Consider the following 23273-nt stretch of genomic DNA (forward strand, 5'->3'; position numbering starts at 1 on the left):
TCTATTTTATAAAATTTATATATTGCAAATAAGATGTTTTAATTTTATTTTATACAGATTAAGAGATTCTATAGAATCTCATAGAATATTTCTCTGATCAAGAAATATTTTCATATACTGTTTTTAGACTTGGTATTGTTTTAACCTTTTTACTTTCTCCTAAATTTTGTGGATATACTTTTAATATTTTATTTAGCATTAATGTAAAATGTACTACTCAAGTGTTTAGCATGAGCTTTGTTTTTCTTCTTCTTTCTTCATCTTCTTTCTCTTCATCTTCCTTCTCTTCTTTTTCTTCCCCTTCTCCTTCTCCTCCTTCTTTTTTTAGTGGAGGCAGCCAGGCTCGGAACATCAGCTAGCCTTTGCAGCTTGAGTAACACAGGCTGTAGCCACAGCATGATATGGGACTCCTGCAGTCATTCCCCATGTTTACTGCTTTTACTGAGTAATGTGGTCTAGTATGACCTTTATCCGAATTCTAAATAACTATTCCAAATGTTTTAGAAATTAGCAGCACTGAAGCAATATCCTGAAGCAACCTGGGTGTGTTTGTGTGTGTATTCATATTGAAAGCTTGTTTCCCTATTACATTTTTTTAGATTTCAAATCCATTCATTGATTTGATTTTTCCAGCAGTATCAAATTGCTTCTTTTAATAATGGACCTGATGCATAAAAGATCACATATTGTGATACCTAGAATAAGTCTCAGAATTAATTTCACATCATAATTCTTATTAGCTATGCAGTCATGGACAAGTCACTGAACATTAATTTCTTTATTAATATATCTGGGATAATTGTATCTTCGCTGTATGTTTAAACATGATAACATTCGGCCAGGCACGATGGCTCACGCCTGTAATCCCGCCACTTTGGGAGGCCAAGTCGGGTGGATCACGAGGTCAGGAGATAGAGACCATCCTGGCTAACAAGGTGAAACCCCGTCTCTACTAAAAATACAAAAAAATTAGCCGGGCGTGGTGGCGGGCGCCTGTAGTCCCAGCTACTCGGGAGGCTGAGGCAGGAGAATGGGTTGAACCCGGGAGGCGGAGCTTGCAGTGAGCCGAGATCGCGCCACTGCACTCCAGCCTGGGCGACAGAGCAAGACTCCATTTCAAAAATAAAATAAAATAAAAAGATGACATTCAATTAATGGTTTTGTTTTTTCTGTTAGTAGTTTTAAAAAGAAAGTTCTCGTAGAAGTTGTTTAAAGCTCCTCTGAATAAGTAATATAGTATGCGCTCACAATGTCACTACTAATTTTGACATTTCATTTCCTACTCATTGATAGTTATCCGTGTTTTTTTCTTAGTTTTAGATGGCTTCATTTGTGAATGTATTACAAACAGAAATACATTTTTATTTGAAATATCAAGGGTTATAATTTAATAACAGCTTTATTACATCACTTAGAATTTCTTTTTACCATCTATGATTGCCAACCTAAATTTTGGCCAGAAATCTTGGGTGTAAAACTCATTTAATTTTATTGTAATTTGTGTGTCTGTGAATATTATTAAAACTTTATGTATGAGGCCGAGTGCGGTGGCTCACACCTGTAATCCCAGCGCTTTTGGAGGCCGAGGCAGGCAGATCACCTGAGGTCGGGAGTTCGAGACCAGCCTGACCAACATGGAGAAACCCTGTCTCTACTAAAAATACAAAAAAAATTTAGCCATGCCTGGTGGCGGGGGCCTGTAATCCCAGCTATTCGGGAGGCTGAGGCAGGACAATTGCTTGAACCTGGGAGGCAGAGGTTGCAGTGAGCCAAGATCACCCCACTGCACTCCAGCCTGGGCAAAAAGAGCAAAACTCCATCTTAAAAAAAAAAAAAATTATGTATGAGTTCCAATTAATACTGTTTTCCCCTTTTGTGTAGTATCATGGAAGTTTTTATAGCTTTGACTTATTTCATTTATTTTTGGCATTGCTAATATTTGGAGAGTGAAGCCTTTTTGAAATTGACACTTTTATCACATTACCACTATTTCTCTATATTTTTGAAGTCGCTTATTTGATGACCACAAATTTTACAGGGTCCACCTTGAATTTCCTGCAGTCTCAAAATTTGTTACAGCCCTAATTCTTTTTATTGCTTATTACTATACAGATTTTGATTTAAGTATGGGTTATTTCCATTGTATTATTTCCTATAAGCAATGGTTTAGAGCTAGGTGACACACAAGCCTCTAACCAATTCAATAACACAATAGGAAAATTATATTTTCTTATTTGCTTTTGACAGCATGAGTACCTGCTGATATTTTCAATTGATTTGAATTTATTATCCTTTTATTCTTTTCTTCTCTCTTTTTCTGAACACACTTCCTTGTTTTTGCTATGTATAATCTATTCACCTAGGCTCTATATTATTCCACATAAAATCATAGTGTACCATAATACACAGTAGGAGATGTGCAACAATTTTCCTTCAAATTTAGAAACAATTTTCTATAATGCAATTGAAGTTTACTCAAGCCAGATGTCACAGTGTAGCTAATAAATAACTACTATACCATAACATTTCAGGAAAAAATTCATGTATGTAAACATCCTCAGGTAGAATACACGTGGGAGTGGTCTAATAGCTAAACCACATAGTCTCCTAAACATTGTCTCTGCTGTAATTACTAAGATTTACTTTTACAGTATATATACCCATTTGATTTACTTTAAGCGATCATAAAAGAAGTTAATCATGACAGGTGTATGGGAAAAACAGTGCCTTCAAACAGTGTTTGTAGCAGTGTACATTGGCAAAATATTTTTTACAATTAGGAAAGACATAACAGATCCCTAAACCTTGTCAACACTTTGGCTTAGTGATTTTACTTCTGGAAAAATACATATAATTACATCTTTTTCATGTAAAAAAAATTAAACAGTAGATTCTTCTCAAGGTTGGTGGTTATGGGAGGTGACAATTGTAGCATATTATCTCCTGGCTTCAAGAGTGGGCCTGTGTTATACCAGTCATGAAACTTCAGCTTCGTTGACTATGCCAGTTGGTCCAGGGGCTGACCACACAACCCATGACAAAGATCCAAAGGGCTTTTCATTATGAAATAAGCACAGTAAATTTCTTTCTGCCTTGTGCAATTTCTGCCTTGTTCTTTAGATGGGAACCTACGGTTATAGCCACATGGGAATCATGAGAACTGACAGCCTGAGAGGCTAAATCCAAAAGACAGCCAGAAGCAGGGAAAAAAGAGAACAGTGATAAGACAGAAACAACAGGACAGAGACAGAAACGGAAACAGGTTGGATGGTGTTTTGTCTCTGAATCCACTCTGAGTCAGAGTGTTCTTTCTCTGGTGTATTATATTAACCAATACATTCTCATTTTGCAAAAGCCAGTATAAGTTGGACTCATGTTTTTTTGCAACTATAGTATCTTCACAAATGTGAGCTTTATAAAAACCTATATCATAATATTAAAATTTTTATTATAGAACACTAAGTATAAAAATCATGATACAACATTTTATGTAGAACACTATTGCAGATGACCTGAAAGAGAAAACAAACCAAAAAGAAATTATATACATAATACATAAAAAAGAAGAAAAACATGGAAATATAAAAATAGTTATTTTTGGATGGTAGGATCAAAGGAATTCATTTTTAAATTTTTTTCTGATTTTCTGTTGTTTCACATTTTAATAATATGTAAAGTTATAAGTGGAAACAAAACTTTTTAAGTTATAATTTTCATTATAATAAAGAGATTTCTTTTTTCTAAAACAATGGTTCTGAAACTTGGTACAGAAAAGAATTATCTAGAGCACTCCAAATTCCTAGGCTCCATCCCAGCCTACTGAGTCAGAAATCCTAAAGTGGGGTCAAAGTATTTTCATTTCCTCCAAGGTTCTGAAGAACCTCTGGAAGTAGAACCAAGATGGTACAATATGACGGGTGGGGGTGTTGGACTGGTATTTAACAGACCTGGATTTGAACTCCAGTTCTGCCATTGGTAACTGGATAATTTTCAAGGATCTTTTTATTTCCTATAAGCCTTGACTTTCTTATCTCTAAAATGAGACTAAATTGATTTGATCATGATACGTTGTATACATGTATCAAAATATCACTGTGTACCCCATAAATACGTGCAATTATGTGTCTACTAAAAAAGGAAAAAATAAATAAATAAAATGAGGCTAATTATTTTAATTGCAAGGGTAGATGAAGCACTGTTTATACAGCTTATACAGCACGTAGTATGATGTCCAGGCACAGCGTAAGCACTCAAGCATAATAATACATTATTTAAAAATAAAAAATAGATAAAACAAATTTAAAAATAGTAAATGTCATCATCATTTTATTAACCTTCCATCATGATGACAAAAATTTATAGGAAAAAGCTTTTAATTACCCCAAGTTGATTTATATACCATTTTGAGTTTCATGCCATTGATTGGGGGAAAATTTCCTATCATCTTCTACTCTCCAGGGTTTACTTCCAAATGGCATAATTCTCTGTCATAAAATATTTCCAATTTTTCTTCAAATTTCAGTAGAAAGGGATTGAATTTTAAGAGTCATCACTGCAGTACTGCTTTCATAAACAAAAGCAAACAAGCAAACAAAAATCACTACGAGTGTTTTGTAAAGGGAGAAAGGCACCAATAGATTATTAAAGTTGAATTACCAGGGCCATTTACACTCATTCCCAGTGCCTGTGTCACACATAACCCCTGAAGAAGGAAAATAGCAATACTTAGTGAAGCGGGTAAACGGAATTTCCAGCCAAGGAGTTCAACAGACAATCTGAATTCTGGCTGGCCTTTTAACTCAGAGGTAATTACAGTAGATTTGGGGGCCTACTAAGTGTTCATTAAAGGGTGAATGAATAAAGTAAATGTGGTATATATGCACAATGGGCTACTATAATATTTGGTCAATAAAAATAATGAAGTTCTGTCATTTGCAGTAACATGAATGAAACCGGACAACGTTATGCTAAGTGAAATAAGCCAGATACAGAAAGACAAATACCGCATGATCTCACCTATGTGCAGAATCTAAAGACGTAAGTCTCATAGTAGTAAAGACTAGAATAATAGTCACCAAGGGCTGGGGAAGGGAGAGAGAAGGGGGAGTAGGGAGAGATTGGTCAACGGGTACAAATTTATGGGTAGATAGATAGAATATGTTCTGGTGTTCTATTGCACAGTAGGATGACTATGATTAACAATATTGTGGCTGGGTGTGGTGGCTCATGCCTGTAATCCCAGCACTTTGGGAGGCTGAGGTGGGTGGATTACCTGAGGTCAGGAGTTTGAGACCAGCCTGGCAAACATGGCGAAACCCCGCCTCTACTAAAAATACAAAAAATTAGCCGGGCCTGGTGGCAGGCGCCTGTAATCCCAGCTACTTGGGAGGCTGAGGCAGGAGACTTGCTTGAACCTGGAAGGCGGAAGTTGCAGTAGCTGAAATTGCACCACTGCACTCCAGCTGGGCAACAGAGTGAGACTCTGTCTCAAAAAAAAAATATATATATATATATATGTGTGTGTATATATACATATATGTGTATGTGTGTATATATATATAGTACTCTGTATCTCTATATTTCAAAATAGGTAGAAGAGACGATTTTGAATGCTCTCATCACAAAAAAATGACAAAGGTATGAGGTGATGGGTGTGCTAAATACCTTGATTTGATTTTTCCATAGTATATACATCCCACTGTACCTCATACATATGTACAATTATTATCTGTCAATAAGAACACAGTTTAAAAATTACTGAAATACAACCCAGTAAAGTTATGATTTTTAAAAATATAATTCTTTGAACATCCAGACAGAAAGATCAAAAACTTGGACGAGAAATATATCAGGCTGGCCTTAGCATTCACAACAATATACATCATCAGAAATCAGTGGAGAGATAAATGCACAGTCCTCCAGGAAATAAAGTGTGAGCAAAAATGTTATACACACCTAGACAAATTGCTGAAATAGAAAGGCAACAGCAGGCATTCTTGATCATGCAAGCACTAGAAGAATATATTTCCTCTAAAGTCAACCTGAAGAAATTGTTTAAAAAAATAAATCTCAGTTGAACACCTGTTGAATAGAAGCACTGCAGCACAAGGACAAAGGTGAACCTAAACTCCATTTGACTTTAAAAGTAAGGAAAAAAGAACTCTTGGAATCACAGCTTCATTAGTACAATGTGAATGGAATGACAACGGAGAAACAATGTAACTAATAAAAGTTGGCAAGAAATTAGGCAGTTGTGTAAGAATATTGATTATTTCATCTTTTGTAATCAGAAGTCTAAAAGCCTCACTTATAGCTGATAGTTCAAACAACTGAGGTTTGGATATATTTTAAGGTGTGAAACAAGTACAAGTAGAACTAATAGTAGTATCTACTAAGCCATATTGGAGAAAATGAATGAATTGGAGATGTATCAATACATCATTGTTCTAGTGTCTACAAAATAGGAGATAAGTACACTAAATCATGTTATAGATATAGAATCAAATACTAAAATGACCCAAAACAGAAACAAAAGTTTCCAGAATGGTAGTAAGATACCCAACCCACACACAAAAAAGCAAAGAAATATACACAACACAGAAAAAATAGAGCAATAAAACAGAAAACAGCATAAAATATGACAGAATGAATAGAAATACAATATTATAACTTTTCACTGAAGTTAGGAAGAAAACAAGGATGTTCATTATCACAAATATAAGTGTGGCATAAAAATGAGAAAGAGGGAAATAATGCTATCATTATTTGAAAAAGATATGACATACTTGAAAAACGCAAGAAAATCATCTTGACGTCTTATAACAAGAGAATACAGTGACATGATTGGGAACAAAATTAATCAACAACAAAAATTAACGGCCTTGCTATAGACAAAAAACTAAATTTTCAAGCGACAGAAGAGACTCCATTTTAAATACAAATAGAAACATAGAATACCTATGAATAAACTAAAAATATTGGAAGACATATTTATTGAAGAAAGTGTAGAAGGTTATTAAGACACCTAAAAAGTGCTTGAATAGAAGGAAAATCATATTGATCTGGGATAGGTAGCCTCTATACAATGAAGATTTCAACTCATCCTAAATTACTCTATGAATTTAATTCAATTCTGATAAAACAGTTGAAAGGATAATTTTCTCTCTGGAATAAGGGATTTAGATTCTAAAGATCATATGGAAAACTAATTATGGCCAGTATCTCCAAAAGAGGAGTAGAAAGAGGTGAGAATATACTCTCCAAATCATACTACAGATATTATCAAACTAATTAAACGGCAAATACAGTGTTGGAACACAATAGAGTCCAGAAATAGACCCAAATTACACAGGGAATTCATTATATATCAAAAATGGAACTCATATCAAGGAAGAAAGGATAGGTTATTTGATAAATCTGATGGAGAAAACTGGAGAAAACATGAAAAGATATAAATGGAAATAATGAAAACACGAATGTTCCTGGGGAAAGCATGGAAGCATTTTTTTTAAAGATACAGACCTTTCTTAGTGTTGGTCAAATCATAGAAACCATGCTAAGAATTTATAAGTTCATAAGCATTTTGAATAGGAAAAAAAACAAACAATGTCAAAAGCCAACACAACAAACTAGAAAAAGATACTTCCAACAAGTACTTTAAGTGTGACTGCTATTCATTTTTACTAAAGAACTTTTTATGTATCAGAAAACAAACCAACAGGAAAAAATAGGCGTAGAATAAACAAAGCTTACAGACAAATAAGAAACTAAAATTCGTCTTTTAAATATTTCAAAAGGTGCTAAGCTCTACTTATATATAGATACACAGACACACACACACACATATAAACTACATTGAGACATCACTTTTCATTTATCAATGAAGACATAGAGGAAAAAAACTCTCTTTTATTGTTGTGACAGTTTAAATTGCAAAACTTTTGCAAAGGTCAGCTTGACTACAAATTTGATAACACACACCACAATTTAAAATGTAGGTATGTTTTAATTTAGCAAATTTACTCCTAGGTATTTTTTTCTTCAGGTACGCTAGTATTTAATAGGTATAAACAAAGACATATATACAAGAACAATCATTGAAAAATTGTTTGCAATACTTAAAACACTTCAAATGTTCAATAATAGAAAACTGAATTCAATATTATAACACAGCTTGATTATGTAACTATGTGTGCATTGGTATTGGTTAGGACTATATCTGGAAAAATTCACACAAAATGGGTAATAGTGCTAGCCTATAGGGAAGGAAACAGGAAAACGAACAAGTGGAAAGTCTTACTATCCCTATGTGTGCATTCATAATTTTTGATGGCATATCATGTACGCATATTATCCATTTAAAAAAGAAGACAAAATAATAATGGAAGTGAAATGACTGTAGTAAGTACTTCCTAAATGCAGTTTGTACTGACTTAAAATTAGTGTGAAATATTGGCTCAAAACTGTCCTTTTCATTATTTTGTATATTAGAATAGTTTAATTTTTTAGAGGCTGATACATATGTTGAATTGTTTGACTGCATACAAGCTTCCACAATACTTAGATTAAATCCGAAAGTAATCAGTTCTTCTATCATTAACTTGCTGCTCTGTTTATGCTAAGATATTGGATCAAGATGAATTTTTTTCCTAAACTGCAGTCAGCAAATCTCATTTCCCGTTGATGTACCTATTTATATTTGAAGCACAACTGTTTAACTCTATCCATTTGCATAGGTCAGTTAATAAAACTTCCAGATATTTAATTTGTATCCATGATGTATCTAACCCAGAAGCATTGGTCTATTTTGATTTAATTTGATACTCTCTTTTTAGAGCAGTCTGAATATTTACTACAAAGATTGTAGTTTTCCTTAACATTTCATCATGGACATTTTCATTCACTCAACAAATATTGACCTAAGCTCTCTGGGTTTATGTGATGATGGGGATATTTGTATAAAATATAGTGAGAATTACATATAAATATTATGTTCTGTAGTGCCTTATAAGCCTCTGATATTTTGCTATAATGTAAGATATTTATTTACATTCACATTCAACTTACATTTATTGGGTAACAGATATTGGGATATAAAACCAAATCGGCCACGGCTGCTGACAATCCAGCAGGGTGGAGAGATATATGAATGGTTCATTACAATTCGATATGGCAAATAAATTTATAGAAAGACTCACATGAGCAAAGGAAGAACACATAACCCAACTCAGTCAGGAGAGTGGGGAGAGCGGGCTGGAGACAGTGACTCTGTGTCTGAAGAGATGGTTGAATTTAAGTAGGGCAAACACAGTGAGTATGGCATGGTGATGGAGTGCTAGTTTAGAGTCCAAGAATCTAAAACTTACCAACTCCATGTCCATGGGCAAGTTACTTTATTTCTCTGTTTAAAATGGTGATAATAATGGTCCATGCCTGTCAAGATTGATTGGGGATTACATGAAATGATTAGAACAGTACTTGGAGTTTAGTAAGCAGCTTATAAAAACAAGCTGCTATTGGGTTTTTGTTTGTTTGTTTGTTAAGTTCCAGGGTACATGTGCAGGATGAGCAGGTTTGTTACATGGGTAAACGTGTGCCATGGTGGTTTGCTGCACCTATCAACCCATCACCTAGGTATAAAGCCCAGCGTGCACTGGCTAGTTTTCCTAATGCTCTCCCTCCTGACACCCACCCCCTGACAGGCCCCAATGTGTGTTGCTCCACTCAATTGTCTATGTGTTCTTATTGATCAACTCCCGCTTATAAGTAAGAACATGCAGTGTTTGGTTTTCTGTTCCTGTGTTAGTTTGCTGAGGATAATGGCTTCCAGCTCCATCCATGTCCATGCAAAGGACATGATTCCATTCCTTTATATCACTGCATACTATTCCATGGTGTACATGTGCCACATTTTCTTTATCCAGTCTGTCATTGATGGAAGACACGCTATTGTTTTTATTATCAAGTGTGGTAGAGCGGGAGAAGGGAGGTAGAGCCTTACAAACAAGAGAGTGACAGGAAGGACACAGAAGCAGAAGAAACAGCCTTGCACAGGGTGCAGTTCAGGCCAGAGAATGGCGAGAGATAAATGTGGAGGAGAAGGCAGGGACTAGAGCACAGTGGCTGTGAATGCCCTCCTTAGGCACTTGACGGTCATCCTGACTTGGGGATATTCTCTGCAGGGGAAGGATGTGCTCAGACTTGGCTGGCTGAGCTGTCACTCTGGATGTTTGCAGTGGATAAGACTGCAGTCACAAAGTGATGGATCAGTTTAGCTAGAAATGATGAAGTCTGAACTAGAAGAACTATGCTAGAGAACAGAGTGGAAGCAAGCAATTTAAGGAATATCTGGTGGGGAAATATTATCAAGTCAAAGTGGATAATTTGTTGTATTTTGTGGAAAGATGGGGGAAGCCATGGGCCACATGGAGTCCAGCTTTACAGGCGATTTTTACCGTTATCCCCAAAGGAGAGAACAGGGATAGCAGGGAGAAAAGAAGATGAGCATGCAACAGTGCAGTGCCATTATTCACAGCCCCTTTCCCCAGTTTTTTATATCCAGAACTTCTCCTTAAACAGCTAAGCCTTTCAACTTGCTAAAATATCAGCTCAGTTGAGCAGTCTGAAGAATGAGGAAGCATGAGTCTCCACTGACGAATTATGCCTTCTCTCCATCGATGTAAATGCTCCCTTAAATCACCCTTGAATTTCTCCTCTATTCCCGAGGAACTGGTTGGGAGTTGAAGCAGGCTATAATAATTTAATCTCTACATAAATTCATAGAATAGAAGTGACAGGACAAAGTTGCACACCACATATTCTGAATGTTCACATCTCATTTCTGGATGCCACTGAATCTTTATCCATGAAAAGAACAGCACATTCTTAAAAATCCCGTAATTTTCTTTTTCTTATTTGATTTGCTGTGGCATTCTAAAGAGATTCACGACATTTTCCATCTCTGCTTTTACGCATTTGTATTCCATATAGATGCTTTCAAGGTTTCAGTTGCTGAATCTGCATTGTTGAGATGAAATCATGAGCCTTTTGATTTAATGTAAGAGCTTCATTATTCTCAGCTGTGTCATTTGGTGCCAGTATCTCTGCTGCCTAAAAATGCCATCAGGATTCATCGAAAAATAAACAAAACTCTCTTAAAATTTACTTTCTGTCTGTAAACAGTAGGAAGAGTAGCCGGAAGGGTACAAGGAAATCTAAATAGGATGCAAAATATATGCAGGGATTTTGATACACGTTATTCTTCTGAAAACTTCGTTTCATGCTGCCATTTTAAAAATTTCTAAACAATTCAGAGAACAACCCCCTTTTTCCTTCCCACAGAAAAAGAGTTTAGATTAAGGATATTAGCATCATTTTCTCTTCTAGTTTGTGTTCACTTTGTATTTCACAAAGATGAAATGGATGCTTATTCTTACAGTATTCCTGTGTTATTCTTTATGTACTCTCTACAGATAGATCCAATTTGGTATCTCATAGAAGGTGGGGCAGGCATCATGTACATACAACTGTACCAGAGAAATCATGCTTCAAAATAGGAAAATATTACCTTCCTCATAACATGATTTTATCTACTAAAGTGCTTCCGTGTAAAAAAAAAAGAAAAGAAAAGAAAAAAAAAGATAGCCTAGGAGGTTGCCTAAGACTTACGTTTTCCAAAAGGGGGGACATGTAGCACTGCTGATAAGTGAATATGGTTTTGAGTATAACACTAAGGTGGAATTAATTACCTAGAAACACATAATAAGAAAAGTTTTCTTGTTTCAATTCTTTCAGTACTTCTAATTACTTAAAAGACAAGGGAGAGGATCAGGAAAAATAACTAATGGGTACTAGGCTTAATACCTGGGTCATGAAATAATCTGTACAAGAAACCCTATTAAACAAGTTTGCCTGTGTAACAAACTTGCACATGTATCCCTGAACTTAAAATAAAAATCAAAAAAAAAAAAAGCAGTTGTGTGCTGGGTTGCCTCTTAGATGCTTACAAGAGGAGACTGTTTGCATCTCCTCCCAACCATATCCAGTGATGCTACCTCGATAGCCTGAAATTATCCATGGTGGAAAGATCTACAGACAGAAATCAGAAATTTCTGCAAGTCAGCCTCTTTGTCTCACACAGCTGTTAAACGTGGACCAGCACATCATGGTTGGGAGGGGATAGTGTCGCTCTGGTCCTACCATTCAGGTCTTCAGCACTTCTGTAGTCCATGCTCACCTCTTTTTTAATAACAAACCTGCAGTTTCCAGCCTTTTGTGTGAGGTAGACTCTCCTAGTACCATTTTCCTTTCAATGACATCACTTTGGAAGTTATCTTTAATTTATGCCAGCTGTATTGGTTTTGCTTTTATAGTAATGATACCGTGTCTTTCTTTTTTTTTAAGTATATCTTTTTATTATTATTATTATTATTATTATACTTCAAGTTTTAGGGCACATGTGCACAATGTGCAGGTTAGTTACATATGTATACATGTGCCATGCTGGTGTGCTGCACCCACTAACTCGTCATCTAGCATTAGGTATATCTCCCAATGCTATCCCTCCCCCCTCCCCCCACCCCACAACAGTCCCCAGAGTGTGATGTTCCCCTTCCTGTGTCCATGTGTTCTCATTGTTCAATTCCCACCTATGAGTGAGCATATGTGGTGTTTGGTTTTTTGTTCTTGCGATAGTTTATGGAGAATGGTGATTTCCAATTTCATCCATGTCCCTACAAAGGACATGAACTCATCATTTTTCATGGCTGCATAGTACTCCATGGTGTATATGTGCCACATTTTCTTAATCCAGTCTATCATTGTTGGACATTTGGGTTGGTTCCAAGTCTTTCCTATTGTGAATAATGCCACAATAAACATATGTGTGCATGTGTCTTTATAGCAGCATGATTTATAGTCCCTTGGGTATATACCCAGTAATGGGATGGCTGGGTCAAATGGTATTTCTAGTTCTAGATCCCTGAGGAATCGCCACACTGACTTCCACAATGGTTGAACTAGTTTACAGTCCCACCAACAGTGTAAAAGCGTTCCTATTTCTCCACATCCTCTCCAGCACCTGTTGTTTCCTGACTTTTTAATGATTGCCATGCTAACTGGTGTGAGATGGTATCTCATTGTGGTTTTGATTTGCATATCTCTGATGGCCAGTGATGGTGAGCATTTTTTCATGTGTTTATTGGCTGCATAAATGTCTTCTTTTGAGAAGTGTCTGTTCATGTCCTTCACCCACTTTTTGATGGGGTTCTTTGTTTTTTTCTTGTAAATTTGTTGAAGTTCATTGTAGATTCTGGATACTAGCCCTTTGTCAGATGAGTAGGTTGCGAAAATTTTCTCCCATTTTGTAGGTTGCCTGTTCACTCTGATGGTAGTTTCTTTTGCTGTGCAGAAGCTCTTTAATTTAATTAGATCCCATTTGTCAATTTTGGCTTTTGTTGCCATTGCTTTTGGTGTTTTAGACATGAAGTCCTTGCCCATGCCTATGTCCTGAATGGTAATGCCTAGGTTTTCTTCTAGGGTTTTTATGGTTTTAGGTCTAAGGTTTAAGTCTTTAATCCATCTTGAATTAATTTTTGTATAAGGTGTAAGGAAGGGATCCAGTTTCAGCTTTCTACATGTGGATAGCCAGTTTTCCCAGCACCATTTATTAAATAGGGAATCCTTTCCCCATTGCTTGTTTTTCTCAGGTTTGTCAAAGATCAGATAGATGTAGATATGTGGCATTATTTCTGAGGGCTCTGTTCTGTTCCATTGATCTATATCTCTGTTTTGGTACCAGTACCATGCTGTTTTGGTTACTGTAGCCTTGTAGTATAGTTTGAAGTCAGGTAGTGTGATGCCTCCAGCTTTGTTTTTTTGGCTTAGGATTGACTTGGTGATGCAGGCTCTTTTTTGGTTCCATATGAACTTTAAAGTACTATTTTCCAATTCTGTGAGGAAAGTGATTGGTAGCTTGATGGGGATGGCATTGAATCGGTAAATTACCTTGGGCAGTTTGGCCATTTTCACGATATCGATTCTTTCTACCCATGAGCATGGAATGTTCTTCCATTTGTTTGTATCCTCTTTTATTTCATTGAGCAGTGGTTTGTAGTTCTCCTTGAAGAGGTCCTTCACATCCCTTGTAAGATGGATTCCTAGGTATTTTATTCTCTTTGAAGCAATTGTGAATGGGTTCATTCATGATTTGGCTCTCTGTTTGTCTGTTGTTGGTGTATAAGAATGCTTGTGATTTTTGTACATTGATTTTGTATCCTGAGACTTTGCTGAAGTTGCTTATCAGCTTAAGGAGATTTTGGGCTGAGACAATGGGGTTTTCTAGATATACAATCATGTCGTCTGCAAACAGGGACAATTTGACTTCCTCTTTTCCTAATTGAATACCCTTGATTTCCTTCTCCTGCCTAATTGCCCTGGCCAGAACTTCCAACACTATGTTGAATAGGAGTGGTGAGAGAGGGCATCCCTGTCTTGTGCCAGTTTTCAAAGGGAATGCTTCCAGTTTTTGCCCATTCAGTATGATATTGGCTGTGGGTTTGTCATAGATGGCTCTTATTATTTTGAGATACGTTCCATCAATACCTAATTTATTGAGAGTTTTTAGCATGAAGGGTTGTTGAATTTTGTCAAAGGCCTTTTCTGCATCTATTGAGATAATCATGTGGTTTTTGTCTTTGGTTCTGTTTATATGCTGGATTACATTTATTGATTTGTGTACATTGAACCAGCCTTGCATCCCAGGGATGAAGCCCACTTGATCATGGTGGATAAGCTTTTTGATGTGCTGCTGGATTCGGTTTGCCAGTATTTTATTGAGGATTTTTGCATGAATGTTCATCAAGGATATTGGTCTAAAATTCTCTGTTTTGGTTGTGTCTCTGCCCGGCTTTGGTATCAGGATGATGCTGGCCTCATAAAATGAGTTAGGGAGGATTCCCTCTTTTTCTATTGATTGGAATAGTTTCAGAAGGAATGGTACCAGTTCCTCCTTGTACCTCTGGTAGAATTCGGCTGTGAATCCATCTGGTCCTGGACTCTTTTTGGTTGGTAAGCTATTGATTATTGCCACAATTTCAGATCCTGTTATTGGTCTACTCAGAGATTCAACTTCTTCCTGGTTTAGTCTTGGGAGAGTGTATGTGTCGAGGAATTTATCCATTTCTTCTAGATTTTCTAGTTTATTTGCGTAGAGGTGTTTGTAGTATTCTCTGATGGTAGTTTGTATTTCTGTGGGATCAGTGGTGATATCCCCTTTGTCATTTTTATTGCATCTATTTGATTCTTTTCTCTTTTTTTCTTTATTAGTCTTGCTAGCGGTCTATCAATTTTGTTGATCCTTTCAAAAAACCAGCTCCTGGATTCATTGATTTTTTGAAGGGTTTTTTGTGTCTCTATTTCCTTCAGTTCTGCTCTGATTTTAGTTATTTCTTGCCTTCTGCTAGCTTTTGAATGTGTTTGCTCTTGCTTTTCTGGTTCTTTTAATTGTGATGTTAGGGTGTCAATTTTGGATCTTTCCTGCTTTCTCTTGTGGGCATTTAGTGCTATAAATTTCCCTCTACACACTGCTTTGAATGCGTCCCACAGATTCTGGTATGCTGTGTCTTTGTTCTCGTTGGTTTCAAAGAACATCTTTATTTCTGCCTTCATTTCGTTATGTGCCCAGTAGTCATTCAGGAGCAGGTTGTTCAGTTTCCATGTAGTTGAGCGGTTTTGAGTGAGATTCTTAATCCTGAGTTCTAGTTTGATTGCACTGTGGTCTGAGAGATAGTTTGTTATAATTTCTGTTCTTTTACATTTGCTGAGGAGAGCTTTACTTCCAACTATGTGGTCAATTTTGGAATCGGTGTGGTGTGGTGCTGAAAAAAATGTATATTCTGTTGATTTGGGGTGGAGAGTTCTGTAGATGTCTATTAGGTCCACTTGGTGCATAGCTGAGTTCAATTCCTGGGTATCCTTGTTGACTTTCTGTTGCGTTGATCTGTCTAATGTTAACAGTGGGGTGTTAAAGTTTCCCATTATTAATGTGTGGGAGTCTAAGTCTCTTTGTAGGTCACTCAGGACTTGCTTTATGAATCTGGGTGCTCCTGTATTGGGTGCATATATATTTAGGATAGTTAGCTCTTCTTGTTGAATGGATCCCTTTACCATTATATAATGGCCTTCTTTGTCTCTTTTGATCTTTGTTGGTTTAAAGTCTGTTTTATCAGAGACTAGGATTGCAATCCCTGCCTTTTTTTGTTTTCCATTTGCTTGGTAGATCTTCATCCTTTTATTTTGAGTCTATGTGTGTCTCTGCACATGAGATGGGTTTCCTGAATACAGCACACTGATGGGTCTTGACTCTTTATCCAATTTGCCAGTCTGTGTCTTTTAATTGGAGCATTTAGTCCATTTACATTTAAAGTTAATATTGTTATGTGTGAATTTGATCCTGTCATTATGATGTTAGCTGGTGATTTTGCTCATTAGTTGATGCAGTTTCTTCCTAGTCTCGATGGTGTTTACATTTTGGGATGATTTTGCAGCAGCTGGTACCGGTTGTGCCTTTCCATGTTTAGCGCTTCCTTCAGGAGCTCTTTTAGGGCAGGCCTGGTGGTAACAAAATCTCTCAGCATTTGCTTGTCTGTAAAGTATTTTATTTCTCCTTCTCTTATGAAGCTTAATTTGGCTGAATATGAAATTCTGGGTTGAAAATTCTTTTATTTAAGAATGTTGAATATTGGCCCCCACTCTCTTCTGGCTTGTAGAATTTCTCCCGAGAGATCTGCTGTTAGTCTGATGGGCTTCCCTTTGAGGGTAACCCGACCTTTCTCTCTGACTGCCCTTAACATTTTTTCCTTCATTTCAACTTTGGTGAATCTGACCATTATGTGTCTTGGAGTTGCTCTTCTCGAGGAGTATCTTTGTGGCGTTCTCTGTATTTCCTGAATCTGAACGTTGGCCTGCCTTGCTAGATTGGGGAAGTTCTCCTGGATAATATCCTGCAGAGTGTTTCCAACTTGGTTCCATTCTCCCCGTCACTTTCAGGTACACCAGTCAGACGTAGATTTGGTCTTTTCACATAGTCCCATATTTCTTGGGGGCTTTGCTCGTTTCTTTTTATTCTTTTTTCTCTAAACTTCCCTTCTCACTTCATTTCATTCATTTCATCCTCCATCACTGATACCCTTTCTTCCAGTTGATCACATTGGCTCCTGAGGCTTCTGCATTCTTCACGTAGTTCTTGAGCCTTGGTTTTCTGCTCCATCAGCTCCTTTAAGCACTTCTCTGTATTGGTTATTCTAGTTATACATTCTTCTAAATTTTTTTCAAAGTTTTCAACTTCTTTGCCTTGGGTTTGAATGTCCTCCCGTAGCTCGGAGTAATTTGATCGTCTGAAGCCTTCTTCTCTCAGCTCGTCAAAGTCATTCTCTGTCCAGCTTTGTTCCATTGCTGGTGAGGAACTGCGTTCCTTTGGAGGAGGAGAGGCGCTCTGCTTTTTAGAGTTTCCAGTTTTTCTGTTCTGTTTTTTCCCTATCTTTGTGGTTTTATCTACTTTTGGTCTTTGATGATGGTGATGTACAGATGGGTTTTTGGTGTGGATGTCCGTCCTTTCTGTTTGTTAGTTTTCCTTCTAACAGACAGGACCCTCAGCTGCAGGTCTGTTGGAATACCCTGCCGTGTGAGGTGTCAGTGTGCCCCTGCTGGGGGGTGCCTCCTAGTTAGGCTGCTCGGGGGTCAGGGGTCAGGGACCCACTTGAGGAGGCAGTCTGCCCTTTCTCAGATCTCCAGCTTCGTGCTGGGAGAACCACTGCTCTCTTCAAAGCTGTCAGACAGGGACATTTAAGTCTGCAGAGGTTACTGCTGTCTTTTTGTTTTTCTGTGCCCTGCCCCCAGAGGTGGAGCCTACAGAGGCAGGCAGGCCTCCTTGAGCTGTGGTGGGCTCCGCCCAGTTCGAGCTTCCCGGCTGCTTTGTTTACCTCAGCAAGCCCGGGCAATGGCGGGCGCCCCTCCCCCAGCCTCGCTGCCGCCTTGCAGTTTGATCTGAGACTGCTGCGCTAGCAATCAGCGAGACTCCGTGGGCGTAGGACCCTCCCAGCCAGGTGCGGGATATAGTCTCGTGGTGTGGGTGCGCCATTTTTTAAGCCGGTCTGAAAAGTGCAGTATTAGGGTGGGAGTGACCCGATTTTCCAGATGCGTCCATCACCCCTTTCTTTGACTCGGAAAGGGAACTCCCTGACCCCTTGCGCTTCCCGAGTGAGGCAATGCCTCGCCCTGCTTCGGCTCGTGCACGGTGCGCGCACCCACTGACCTGCGCCCACTGTCTGGCACTCCCTAGTGAGATGAACCCGGTACCTCAGATGGAAATGCAGAAATCACCCGTCTTCTGCGTCACTCACGCTGGGAGCTGCAGACCCGAGCTGCTCCTATTCGGCCATCTTGGCTCCTCCCCCGTAAGTATGCAGTGTCTTTCTTTAAATATATTCATTTAAATCAATTCAGTAAGAAAGATGAGCTCAATTTAAAAAAAAAAGTGATTATGTAGACAATACATTAAAAAGGCAAAACAAAGAAAGTGTTACTGGTAAACCCAAAGATTGGGACACATTGTTCTGGGCAGTTTTCCAGTTTTTATTGCTATACAGTTTAATGGGTCATAGTTCTCAGCCACAATTTCTACCCTCGTTATCTAGCCTCGGGGAGTAAGTCTAGGGTATCAAAGAAATACGCATGCCTTTCTCTCTATCTTTCATTCTTTCTTACCTCAGTGCAAGTTTCTGTGAAAGCTAAAAGGATTTCTCTGGGGTTGAGTCTGGCCCTCTCTTGAATGGTTCTGTTTCAACCTTTTCAGTGATTTTGTAGTTGTCTGCCTTAAATGTAAAACTCCTCCTGCTTCCTTTCTTAGGTCCCTGGATGTCTTCCCAGGGCTCCTACTGTGAGGGCTGGGGAAAGGATTGATGGCTGAGAAGGGAAGAAATGTGGGAGACTTTAATTTCAGAGCTTTTATTTGTGGTTTGTTTTCCTGTTTGTTTTTGTGAAAAGGCGAGCACATAGCATGAGGCTGGAGACGAGACTGTGCAAGTATATTATTACTCTAATACTGACTTCGATTGCCTCCTTTTGACCACTTTATTGATATCTAAGATATATAAACAAGACCAGCTCCTTCCCGTAACTCAAACCAACAGCTGATTTATATTGCACTGTATAGTCTCTCACTCACAGGAGCATCAGTCGTCTGAAAAAAATGTGCCACTTAATCCCTTTTCTGACTGTCATTCTCTTCAAAGGCCCTACTTCTGGGAAGATATAAAGGTGAAAGTATAAGAAGATATGGGATATAGTTTGAAAATTTGTCAGCGTTCAATATTTAGAAGTCAGAAATTAGTTATCCCTCCTTTCTGGAGACTCTGCTTCGGCATTCGGTCTACTAGACAAGCTGAGAATGGAGACATAAAATAATTTGAGAGTAGTTGAAATAGACGATAAGATTAAACCATTGTTTGAGTGATTTCTAGACAGCAATAAGTTTTGCTCAAACATTTCATCTTGATTTCCATTTGCTCTTTCTATAAAAATAAATCTAGATCGACGGGAGCTGAGTCACCACTCAGACATGACATTTTACATTGTCTTTTAAATACAATCGCTATTATGGTGACAATTACGCACATGAAAAATGTGCCTCTTGCCTTTTGTCCATGTTTGGCAGCCAGCTGTGGTGTGTGTGCACGTAAATGAGTGTCGATGTGTGCATGTGCATATGCGTTACAATAAGATAACCTCCATTTGCTATTCTATTCTAAACCTCCCGTGAGCCTCTGTTTTGAAAAAGAAAAAGTTAGATTGAGAAATAAGTAGTTTACAATAGACACGTTATAAAATTAATATAGAGAAATTCTAAGTAGTCATAATGTTCAGATACCCAATATTTTTTCTAATACGTTATAAAAAAGAGTATGTGCTTGGATGAGGATTTGATTTGAAAAAAAAGAATGGGGACAGAGAGAGGAAGAGAGAGAGAGAGAACAAGAATTAACTCTTTGTATGTTTCTGGGATCTTTAAATGTTACGTCTAATTCTATGTAATTGGAACTGTCTTGTATAATAAAACGTATGTGAGAATATTAAGAAGTTATTAATTCCTTCTTTTATAAAAGGGAATAATGGGACCCAGAAAAGGACGTGATTGGCTCAAGGTCAGCCAGTTCTTTGGAGGCATCAGACTAGAATCCAGTTTCCCTCCTTCCTTGTCCTGTGGACATTTTGTTACTCTTATATGTAAAACAAATATTTAATGTGATTGTAAACCTCAGATCGTATATGTTACTTAGTTGTGAGCAGAATATATTCACTGTGAATACTGATTTACTAAGGTGAAAATTTATTCTTTTTCACTTTACAAACCTTTACACAAATGAATGCAAAATCAGAATATATATTGAAAGCTGCTTGTACTGACTTAGACACAGACATTCAAATGAATTTATACACTAGGGTCACCAGTCTTGCCTTTTTTTTTATAAGTAAATATTTATGTTGATTTTATAAGGCTTTCAGACATTAAGTTTGAGAAAGTTAATAGTTATCAGGATTTGCATGCAAGATCACAAAACAGTAAAATAAACCAAAGAACGAGACTTCCTTACAACCTCCAAAACATAATAATTTGCAGTTTCTAGTGAAATCTTTATTCTTATGCTATATTCATTTTGGTCTCTTAATTATTTTCCATTTTATACTCTTTGACTTTCTTTGGAATCTCTTGTATGATCTCCTCTATCTTAATAGTATAGTCACCTATTTTAGCTTGACTATATTTTTATCATTCAGAGTAGGATATACTTACTAAGCCAGTTATACTCCGGTAAACTTGTGAATGAAAAAACATTAGAGAACAGAGAATTAAGAGCAAGTAATAGAGTCATTATTTCACTGATCCTCACCCAATTTCAGGAAAATCATTTCCCTAAAACAGCAATTCTGACTGATAAATTTTTCCATGTCTAAACAGAAAGAAAAGTGAAATTATGGGAATCCTATGATAGTTTACTATACATTGTGTGCTTTTAATAGTTCAACACTGGTAATGTTTGATAATCAAGAGTAAATTAATAGGCTAACATTTAGAAATGTATACTTTAATAAGTATAAAGTATATAAACAATTAGGTAAGCTTGTGGAGAAGCTGACCAAGATACATAAATTAGAAAATACAAGTGTCTATCTAAATTTTCTATATTTCATTTTTTTCATAATATTTATTAAAGGCGTTTAATGTATAGTTTCTCATCTGCCATTTTGGGAGTCCTTTATTGTAAAGACAATTCTATTGTTTGATGACAAGCAGCAACCACCATGGTTATTCAGGACCTCCACATTGGATAAATTCAATTTCTTCTTGAGACACAAGTTTCCTTCTGTATTTCTAAGGTAATGTTTTTATTATTTCTGCAGTGTCTGGTGGACCCTGATACATTAGCAAATCTGGTGATGTATCCCTTAGAATGTTGTGAAATTACAGAATAGTGAGATGGTAGCCCTGCTGATCTCAAAGCTTCTGATACATTGGGTTTAGGATTGTCTCTTCTGTCAGGAAACCTTATTAATGGAGTGTGTGGTTTGACTACCTGAACGACCCTACTGGCAGACGCCATCTTGCTGCCAATCGTCACCCCCGAGAAGGGGCAGTTTCCAGTCTTGCCTTTTAATTTATGAAATTTGTGACAAGTATGGACTTGAAGGAGCATTTCCAAACTGTGGGCGTTTTAGGCCCACATCTTGCATCTGTACATCTTTGAGAAGTACACAGAGAAGGACTGAAGATGAGTAGGTCTGAATGGGATCCCAGCCCACACACTGCTTCTTCATGCAGTTAGCTCTTTCTTAAGTTCAGGAACTTAAGTTGGAACACCTATTCTGACCAGACCAACATGTTTAGGCAGGTTTGATGATCATTTCCTGGGTTTCCATAGTATCTATCCTGTGTCTAAATATGACATATTGTGTTGAACTAGTCTATAAATTCCTTGAGGATGCCTCTGTATCTACTATACCTCCCCACCTCTGGTCACAAGCAGAAGCTCAAGCAGTGTTAATGAAATGACCATATCTAAGCAACTTCCCCCAGGATAAAACTTCCCCATTCCCTGCTATCATTTTGTCATTACCAAGTAGTGACATATATACATCCTAGCTTGATTGTACAAATTCCATTCCTTAATTGAAGGGTAGATTTTAAGCTGCTTAAGATTCAAATCTTTGTTTACATTTGTATAATGAATATGTGCTTGGGCCTGGCTCCATGGAGTAAAAGTCAAAACCTCAAACCAGCAAGAGACCCAGATTCTAGTCTCACAAAAATGTGTTTGGTCATCCGGGATCAGCTGTTGATACTCTCAGAGCTTCAGTGCCTTCATGGGTCAATAATAGGAACATCTGTTATTTGCCTCATAGCACTGGTGCAAAATATAATAATATGAGTATTTTATTAATAGCAGTTCACATGTATGAAGCTTTTCCTATTTTCCAGGCACTGTGTTAGTTCTTTTATAAGTATCAATTTATTTGATCCTCACTACAAACCATATCCTCGAGTTCAGTAGGGCCATGATTCATATCCAGGCTAAATCTGATTTTGAATCCAGGTCTCACACTCCTAAACGATTGTCTCATACTGTTTGCCCTCAAATGAGATAAAATATGCAAGTATTTTGAGACATACCAAAGTGACTCAGAACTATAAGGCAATGATGGTGTAGAAATGGATGCATAGACTGAATCTTTAATTAAGCAAGAAAAAAATTGACATAGAGAAATCCGAAGAAATTCACGAAAGACATTGTCCCCATGGAAGGAGGGGAAATAGTGGTCCCGTGATATATTTGAAGGCGATAGAGTGGGGAGGTGTGATTGGCTAAGAGAGTTGGAATCACATCTGTTATTACTTCCCTTGCTTTATTTACAGCAGGTGGTAATCTCAACTCCCCGTTCTTCCACTCTCCCTACACCCACCTTCTACCACCTTCTCTAACCTGGTCAGAAATCTTCTAGTCCTTTAATGTTCAGCCAAATCACCACCTCCTTGTGATTTCTTTTTAGGTTTTTGCCTTACTCCCTTAGAAATGAATCATTTCTTCTTTTCTGCTCTCACAACCTCTTTTACTTCTATTTCAGGGTTTCTTAAATTTGGTATTCTTGACATTTTGGTCCAGATAATTCTTTTGTGTTTGGGAGCTGTCTTGTACATTGTAGGATGTTTGGCAGCATCTCTG

At 37.4% G+C, this 23273-nt stretch overlaps 1 pseudogene; it reads right to left on the minus strand.

Moving 5' to 3' along the window:
- Window positions 1-21261: 21261 nt before the first annotated feature.
- On the minus strand, window positions 21262-21749 carry LOC100994722 (alpha-ketoglutarate dehydrogenase component 4-like; annotated as a pseudogene).
- Between the last annotated feature and the right edge of the window lie 1524 nt (window positions 21750-23273).

Source organism: Pan paniscus, chromosome 2 (genome assembly GCF_029289425.2).
Source record: "Pan paniscus chromosome 2, NHGRI_mPanPan1-v2.0_pri, whole genome shotgun sequence".
Lineage (NCBI taxonomy): Eukaryota > Metazoa > Chordata > Mammalia > Primates > Hominidae > Pan > Pan paniscus.